Genomic DNA, 10,226 nt, shown 5'->3' on the forward strand with positions numbered 1-10,226 from the left:
ATGACAGCATTGTTTTTTTTTTTTTTGTATTCACTGCTATATCTCCAATGCTGAGAACACTGACAGACAGATAGTTGGTGTTCCATCATTATCTGTTGAATTAATAGATAAATCAATGTATGTGTATGATATTGAGCAACAAAGGGAGTAGATTGAAGGTGGTCCTACTAGAAAAAGTGCTCAGAAAGGACTTCCCTGAGTAATTCTGGAGGTTTATTCTAGGCTTTGTTTTTGTACCAACAGTAGTGCCCAGGAAAGAACTGAGCAGACAGAGGTGGTGTGCAGGTACCAACTCCAAGAAATAAGACACAGAAGCCTTATAACTCGGAGGCACCAAACATTCTTTTCAGCTGTACCTTGATATGAAAGGTACCATGATTTTATAGCTCTCAAAACCCTCCTTTCCAAATGATTCATTGTATACCAAGCTTTAGCTCTTCCCCATCCCCCCCTCCCCTGGGTAGATGAAATTGGCAGTAGTTTGGGAGGGAGTCCCTAGATTGAAGAATCAGAATTTTTCACATGGTTTGTATTAAATTGATTTATCTTGTGTCAGTTTGACCACAGAGATACAGTGAGGATGACTACGTTGGCTTTTATGTGGGTTTTAGGTAGATGCACCGGACTAACAATGTTGTCTCCACATCTAGTCTGACTGTTCCAAAATTTAAAATTCAGCTGAAAATTAGATGGTGATTATTTTTATTATCATTTATAAATGGTTGCTATTATTTTCTTTATTTGATTCTGATCATTGAAGACACCACAATATTCTTTCTTTAGGGGAAAGAAATCTGAGCTCTTCTTCTGTCTTCTCCTGGATAAATCTTCAAATTATTTTTCTGATGTTATCAAGGTCATTATTAATCTATCATTGTATTCTGTATTCAATACTCAGTTTTCTTCCTTCCTTTGTCTGCTGGAGAACTAGTATTAGCAATACCATTACTATCAAAACCACCATCTTCACTACATCTAGCACTTCCCCTGACTCCACCACTGTTAATCTTCCCATGTGAAATTTGTGTAAAAGTTCTTTGTTTCATATTGACTTTCTTGGATTTTTTTAATTAGTCATATTTGTAGCTATAATAAGTAGTTTCCTCAGTGATCTGATTTGGCAGTGTAAGATATATATATATATATATATATATATATATATATATATATATTGTTATTTTCATAAGCCTGCATTGAAATTTCATACTTACTGTCGAGATTTCTTTTGTTAATTTCCTCCAATAAGTGTTTCCATATATATAATTAGTCCATTGCCAAAATCTGTCTCTGATCACTGGGATAGTCTTAATTTTTTCCTACTGAAAGTAGACTAATTCCATGATACTGAATAAAATAGGTTTATTTTTTTCACTCCTCATTTTATCTCAGTTCAACAAAATATAAAACATTTAAATATAATCTGGATTGGCCGGCTTCAAACCTCTGCTAATAAACTTTCTTCTTTCTTTTGCAAAATTTCCCACCACACTTTTTTGGGTTAGTGGACCTAAATGCTTTGGTTTACAATTAGCCTACTGTTTCAAAAAGCAGGGGATGGAGGTGGGGGGAGGACAGGTAATCAGTCTTTTGACTATTATATCATAAATTAAAATAATTGGCTATCATGGGATGAGTTCTAATGCTAACTCTGTTATTTAACTTGAGCTGTGTTAAAAGTGCACGTTCCACTTTGTTTTCTTGGTAGAATATGAAACAGGAAGTCAACATCATTTGGGACAATGCCTTCTCAGAAAATTTTTTAAAAATCATGTTTTTATTCATTGCAATTTTTAAAAAAGATTTTATTTACTTATTTGACACAGAGAGAGCCCAAGCAGGGGAGCAGCAGGCAGAGAGAGAGGGAGAAACAGGCTTCCTGTGGAGCAGGGAAACCCAGGCAGGGCTTGATCCCAGGACCCTGGAATAATGACCTGAGCTGAAGGTAGATACTTAATGGGCTGAGCCATCCAGGTGCCCCTCACTGCAATTTTTGAAATGTAATTTTTTAAACTAGATTTAATTACTTTTTAGAAAGAGAGGGATCAAGAGAGAGTATGAATGGGGGGGGGGGGAGGAGAGGGAAAAAAAAAGACTCTGTCAAGCAGACTCTGCACTAATCACAGAGCTGGAGTGGGAGCTCCATCTCAGGACACTGAGATCATGACCTGAGCTGAAACCAAGGATCATCCTTTTTTTTTTTTTTTTTTTTTAAAGATTATTTATTTATTTATTTGAGAGACAGAGATTACAAGTAGGCAGAGAGGCAGGCAGAGAGAGAGAGAGGAGACAGCAGGCTCCCTGCTGAGCAGAGAGCCCTATGTGGCACTCAATCCCAGGACCCTGGGATCATGACCTGAGCCGAAGGCAGAGGCTTTAACCCATTGAGCCACCCAAGCACCCCAAGGATCATCCTTTTAACTGGCTGAGCCACCCAAGACCCTGTGAAATGTGACTTTTTAAAAAATGCTTTACACAGGTCTTAGTGTGACTTTGGCAAAATACCTAACAAATAATTCATTAATTCCATTTTTTAATCCTTAAAGAAAGAAAGAAAATTAATTAATTTTACAGGATTGTTAGAGTCTTGAGGCCTGTTGAAGGGTACTTGACATAGGGTGTCCAAAAGAGGTTGACACTGGGAGTTTTTCAGCTTAATCTTTTGTAAGTCATTTTTACTTAGCATTCTTAAAAGGAAATATGTTTATAAGGCAGTAAAATCTGTTAATTTGTAGCAAACATATTTTTTTGTATAATAAAGTTAAAAAAAAAACCCTATAATTTCATCACGGTTTTAGGGCCATTAACTTTAATGGAATTATGAATCAATAGCATGGAAGTTGCTGTTGTCACAAACTTGAAATGCATATTCAGGTATCTCATGCAGTATTCAATAATATAGAAAATCCTAAATCTAAATTGCTACATTTTATTTTGATAATTTTAATTTTTGGGTAGAGAAGTTAATCCTAAAAACTAAATTTAAAAAAAGAATAATTCATTACACCAGCATAACAGCCTTGCTGAATGAAGGCAGATATTAGTATGTAGCCGGTGACGGTACTGAGCACAATGACCAACCAGATCAGCACAGATAATTAATAAATATTCAGCAAATGTAACTTGATTGCTGCTGTATGCTTTAAAAAGAGATTAATTAAAGGAAGGCACAAGTCAGTGCATGAGAACACATTACATAATGAGTTTGTCTTCCAAAAGACTGCTTAGGTTTGAGATCTGCAGACTGCTGACAACAGGCTGCCTTCAGGCTTTCTTTTTCTGTATCCCTTTAAAAAAATTCTTTTTTTTTTTTTAATCTGTAAGATTCTATTTATTTATTTGAGAGAGAGAGAGGGAGGGAGAGGAGAGCATGAGAAGCAGTGAGGGCCAGATGGAGTAACAGGCTCCTTACTGAGCAGGGAGCTGGATGGAGGAGTTGATCCAGGGACTCCGGGATCATGACCTGAGCCGAAAGCAGTCGCCTAACCAACTGAGCCACCTGGTGCTCACTTTTTTTTTCTTTTTCCTTATTCCAACCAGGATTCTCACTCACAGACCTTCAGCTCTGCTAACCAGCTGGTGCTCTCTAGTGGTTGCGTGAGGCTTTAAACAAGACCTGCTACTTTGTGATCATCCTATTGAAAGCAGCTTCCTTCCCCAGGCTGGATACTGTCACCAAATCCTAGCTTCCCCTCCAGGCATTATCCAGACATGCGTCAGACAGGAGCTAATAGGACAGTGGCTGATGGATGCTGGACATACAAACCTAAAAGTTACAGCCTTTTCCCTACTTCACATGCTTTATAAATTATAGTCTGCTAAAAAAGTAGAGATTAGCTCAGTGGAAACTCTAATCACTGATGTTTGGTATTTCCTTTCTTGTTAGTCATTATTCTTAAGTTTTTGTACTGTCAAGATCTGCAACATGGTAGCTATTAAATTAACACTGAGTGGATGAATGAATGAATGAATGAATGAATCTGTGGTAGAAGCTGTTTCAGAAAAAAACAGCCTTTGCAGAGCTTATTGAAAAAGAGGAAAATCTTGGATATGCAAGCAAAACAGGGAAGAGAGAACTTCACGATTCCTTTTCTGAAACACACTTTTTCCCTACTTCATATGAGTGCTCAATCATATGGTTTTAATACATTTTCATATATGATTTTCAGTTTTGTATGATGTGAAGTTTTTCAAAGATTAAACCATCCATTGCATTTTGTTATATAGTATTTACTGTTTCCAGACACGTACAAATACTAGAGGGTCTTTCTTCATTTTGGAGGTCATTGTTTACATAGACAGAAAAACAAAATCTAATTTAGGCAGGTATTTGACTTGTAGACCAGTGTGTTTGTGGCCTTGGAGGACTAAGATGAAGGGTCTAAGAGAATATAATATCAGCCGCATTACTTGTTACTATAGGAAAAGCTGGTGTCGGGGGAGAGACCAAATCTGAGGTCTTCTAAGTTCTAACCTCGAATTTTCTCCATCCCTGGGTTATCTTGGGAAAAGAACATAGTCTCTCTTATGTTCCTTTTCTTCATTTTCAAAATCAGATAAAAATCCACTGTGTCAATCTGTTGACACAGAAGTGTGATCATAAGTTCTAATGATATAACGAATATGGAACACATTTAAAAATCACTTCATATTTGAATTACTATTACCATGAGCAATACTCAGGGAAACTATCCTATTCCCCCGCCTGATTCAGTCTTTTTGTTACCCTTATGTCGAATCAGATGTACATCTATAGCCTTCTAAGACTTTCAGTCCTATGCCTTTCCTCTGGTCTTGAACTTGGCCTGTATTGTAAACAGGGAATACTTTGAGACAGTTCTAGCTTTTATCAATATCTTCACTCCCCAGTACCTAGCAATACCTAGCACACTACCTAACAAAGAATCTGTGCTTAGAATTCTTTTAAATATTTGATGGCTGCATAGTATTCCATTGTGTATATATATATATACCACACCTTCTTTATCCATTCATCTGTTGATGGACATCTAGGTTCTTTCCATAGTTTGGAATATTTGGACCATGAATGAATAAATATAGGGCATATATTCATTGGGGATGTATCAGCAAAAACAGATTATAAAATCTGCAGCAAAGGGTCCTATAATTTTTTAAAAAGATAATTCTGTGATAGTTTATGGTCTTGTACTTTAAGACACTTTTGGTGTAAATATACTTATATGAATGCTATGAGGACAGTAGTAAGCCAGTAAGAGTGACTCTAGGTTGCATTACCAAGGAAGATCTTGAGGAAATGATGCTTGAATTGACATCTTGAGACATATCACTTCTATTGTTAATATAAGTCAAATAAGCAGACAGAATATATATTGATCTAGCCATCAGTAGGTACATGGACATTTAAAGTATGGTTAATGAGTGTATTTGAGTTCAATAACAACAAACTCCCCAAAATAATTCCTGTATATGAAAAGGTCAATGGGAAAACTTCATGACATAATATGATTCTTTGCATGAATCACTTCCATAAGTGAAACCTCCATCAAGGTTTCAAAAGTAAATAAATAAAAGCTACAGGAAATCAGGAAGTAGCTTCTTAGCTGCATATTTTAGCTGTGAAATACAGTTATAAATTATTTAAGGAATTTTATGAATCAAAATGTTATTTTATTATAGATTCTTTTGAATATTTAGCAATATAGTTCAATTTAAACTAGTTCAATATGCATTTGTATAGATGTTTTTAATTCAAGTATAATTAACATATAGTATATATTAGTTTGGGTATACAATATAATGATTCAGCAATTTTATACTCTTTTCTAGGCTCATCAAAATAAATGCACTCATATTCCCCCTATTGCCTCACCTACCTCACTTCATTTTTTCACATATGGATAACCAGATGTGCTAGCATCATTTGTTGAAAAGTCAGCCCTTCCTCTCCTGATATGCAAAGCCACTTTTGCTATAACTGTCTGTATATCTGTGCACCTGTTTCTGGGATCTATTTTCTCTTTTATTTGTCTATCATCCTTACACAGATACTGTGCTGCTTTAATATATATATATATTTATCACTTTATATATAAATGATATGTATATCATTTATATATAAAGTGATATATATATTTAATAAATGATATATATAAATGATATATATGATATATATCATGATATATATGACATATGTGATAAATGATATATTATATATATATATATATATATATATATATAAACTATCCAGTAAACTTTGATATCTGGTATAAAAAATAGATTGTTAGAACTCTAACATATTTTATGTAAATCTTAATCTACAACAAAAAATACGTATAGAAGTTATATACGCACACAGAAGAGAAAGAAGTCAAAGCATACTGATGCAAAAGATCAGCAAAACACATAGGCAGATATCAAGAGATAAAGATACATATAAAAAAATAAGACTAAGGGAAAAGAACAAGATGGCAATAGTAAATTCTTCTCTATCAATGATTACTTAAAAAGTAAATAATTCAACTCCCCCATAAGAAAGACATTGAGTGCTTGAATGGGCAAGCAAATGGACAAAGCACAAGACCTAACTGCATGCTTTCTAGAATAAACTCACTTTAGCTACAAAGGATACACACGAGCTGAAACTGAAAAGTCAGAAAAAGATATTTCATGCAAATGATAAAGAGAGCAGAGGTGGCTATATTTATATGATAAAAAAACAGACTTTAAGTTAAAAACTGTCACAAGAGACAAGGAAGGACATTACATAGTGATAAAAGGATCAATTGAGAACATATAACAGTTACAAATATATATGCACTCAACATCAGAGCACCCAAATATATAAAACAAACATTGACAAACAGAAAGGAGAAATAGAAGAGCAACACAACAATAGTAGGAGACTTGACTACCCCTCTCCCAACAACAGATGGAACATCCAGATAGATATCAATAAGGACAACAACAGACTTGAGCGTATTTTAGACCAAACGAACCTAACAGACATATAGAAAGTACTCTACTCAATAGCAGAACACACATCTTCTCCAACACACAGAAACATTCTCCAGCATAGATTACATGTTAGGTCCCAACACAAATCTTACAACATTGAAGACTGAAATCACACTAAGAGTCTTTTCTGACTATAGGGGCATGGAATTACAAGCCAGCAACAGAAGGGAAACAGGAAAATTCACAAATATATAGACATTAAACAAGCTCTGTACAAGAGATAAGACAAAATGGATCAGATATTTCTGGGACTGAGAGCCTTGGGCAACAATGGGCAGTGCAAATTATTAAAAACATGGTTTGCTAAGTCTTAGTAAATAGTCATGGGTATAATATGAATAAGTAGACAAGTCATGCCAGAAAGACCTCATATTCTTGGTAGTTTTACACTAATGTGTCTGAAAAAGACTCATGATAAAGTGTGGTGGTGTTCATTGAGATATTTGATAAAATCTTCCATAATACCAGCCTCCATGGAAGAAGTTTTACTCAGATAAGGTGTCATTAGTTGGAGAGAGATCATTAGCTATATGCCAGATGTATTGTCTTTGCTGCCATCTTGTCCAACATTTTAAGGATGCTTCAATTAACATAATGAATATGCAGATGGCACACAACTTGGATAGCTAATGTACTGAGTGACAGAGTCATACATTCCAGACACTCTCAAATTCAGAGAAAATGAGGAATCTGACAAGATGAATCTTTTAAGTTTGTATTAAAACCTAAACTGAAAAGGTAATGGGGTGGGGAGAATTACCTTAATTTATAGAGGCTCAAAAAAGCACGAGGGGAAGTTCAGTGACCACGTTCTTTACTTCCACAATGATTTGCATATTTATTATAATTACTGGCTTCCCGTTCATGAGGAACTTGATCATGTTCCTTCTTAGAACAGTCTTCTTTTGGGCATTGGAAGCTCTAACCCTGACAAAGACAGATCTTGGGTGAAACAAGTGATAGGGATTAAGGCGTGCACTTGTGATGAGCACGGGGCGATGTTGGAAGTGCTGAGTCACTACATTGTATACTTGTATATTAACTAGCTGGAATTTAAGTAAAAACTTTAAACAATGTAAAACACCCCCACCATATCTTGGGTAAAGGAAATTTTCTTCGTGTGGATTATTAGGTGTAATGATGGGAGGGGAGCACTTTGTAGTTGAATCCTAACTCCATGTGTGGATTCATAGATCTGTACATTCTGTCTATGGCACCAGCTGGGGTCACTAGTGTGCCTTCAGAAAGTCATTTCGGCATCCTGCCCAGCAGGTTGCTTATGGAGGAGTAAATTCTTCAGGTGGGCACTGACTCCCAAACTTTCTATTCCATAAAATGTCAAATGCAAGAGTGTGTGGAAAATCATGATGACAAAGAAGATGTTCTATGACGTTGTGAATGGTGGTGCCAGCAGAAGCATTGCAGGTAGAGAAGTGGAATCGACTCCTAAAATATGTGATTATTCCCATGAACACAGAGCACTATCCGGGGCATGATGGAAGATCCTTATATAATAGGTCGGCCATCGAGGTTGGCTGGCTTCCCTCGGAAATCTTTGGTCTTTGAGTCTAACAGGCTGGGCATTTGGCAAAGGTTTTAGCAAAATCAGCCGTGATGGCAGAGGGCCTTATTGTATGAGCATTTGTAACTTCCATCCTTATTGTCCTGGATCATTTTACAGGTGCTCATTTCATAAGTTCCAGGATATCTGAGGAAAGAGGCTGACTAATATCCACAGGAGAAGTCACTTTGTCCACCCAATTATTGGTAAAAAACAACAAAATTTGAAGACTCTTGGTGAAAAATGCACAGCAGGAACGTAACTGGAATTTTTAGCCAAAATTGTGCTACTATATCTGTGAAAATATCAAATGTAATTATCATTAAGTCACTCCTAAATTTAAAAGGCTGATTTTTGTCCCTCGAGCTCTGTTGTGCACCTTCTACAGTTCATTCTTTGCCCTGGAAGATGGACCCGTGGAGACAAACTTGCCCTGGGCCTCCCGCTTACTGATTTAGGGACAGGAAAGCAGAGGAATGAGATGAGAGTTGGGCTAATGGGCCCAGGCCCCCTCTGTGAGAACAGGACTTGCTGTGCTCCAGGCAGGGGTGCCTGATTTACTCAGCAATCTTTCCTCAGTCTTCTGCCTCACCAGTCAAGTCTTTTGGTGCAAAGCTTTCACTTTCTGTTCTCGATTTGCTACAATGACCAAAGAGCTGGGATTTATGTGTCACTTTAAATTTCATCTCAACTTATAAAATTAGTATTTCCAGAATTATATTACTCCTTTGAGATGGGCCTCGAGGGAATTTTTTAGTAATAAGAAAGTTCCCAAACTGGATTTGAGTGGTGGTTGCACAAATCTGTATGTTTGCTAAAAATCAGCTAATCATGTGCTTACAATGAGGGCATTTTATGGTATATAAAGTATACCTCACTACAGCTGAGGAAAAAAATCTGAAATTTCCGGCCTGTCTTGTGAATAGTGGGCTTTTTTTTTCAAATACCAGAAAAGGTAACTGAAAAATATGGTTTATTTCCCAAGTTCTCCCCACCCCTTAATTTTTTTTTTTTGTATTTAAGATGTCTTTAGAATGCTAAAAATTGCCAGTGTTTATTTTCTTCAAATTATATTATTAAATTATTAGCATGATTTGTAAGCAATGTTGTTTTTGGATCAGGAAATTTAACTTTTAGGTAATTGCAAGCTATTATATTGAATCAGATATCACTATATTAGGAAGTATAATTGAAAATTCACATATTTTGGCTCAACCAGGAGACACCTATGTATCCTATAACTCTAAAAGGCGTACAATTTCCATTTGCCTAACTTTATGTGTTAATCAGGGAACATTTTTTAAAGAACCACATACTGGGTTCCTGGGTGGCTCAGTCTTTAAGCAACTGCCTTCAGCTCAGGTCATGATCCCAGGGTCCTGGGATCCAGGCCATCAGATTCCCTACTCAGTGGGAAGTCTGCTTCTCTCTCTCCCACTTTCCCTGCTTGTGTTCCCTCTCTCTCTCTGTCTCTGTCAAATAAATAAATAAAATCTTTAAAAAATAAAGAACCACATATGATGTTAAATTCAATATGTGGTGGACAGTTGAAAAAATCACATGTTAAGTCAAGAGAAATAAACTGAAAAAAAAAGAAAACACTTCCTTTGTGGTTTTCACCAATAGATGAAAAACTGCGCCCTTGTTTGTACTCTGAGTGGACAATTTGAGG

This window comes from Mustela nigripes, chromosome 6 (genome assembly GCF_022355385.1).
Source record: "Mustela nigripes isolate SB6536 chromosome 6, MUSNIG.SB6536, whole genome shotgun sequence".
In the NCBI taxonomy this organism is placed as follows: Eukaryota; Metazoa; Chordata; class Mammalia; order Carnivora; family Mustelidae; genus Mustela; species Mustela nigripes.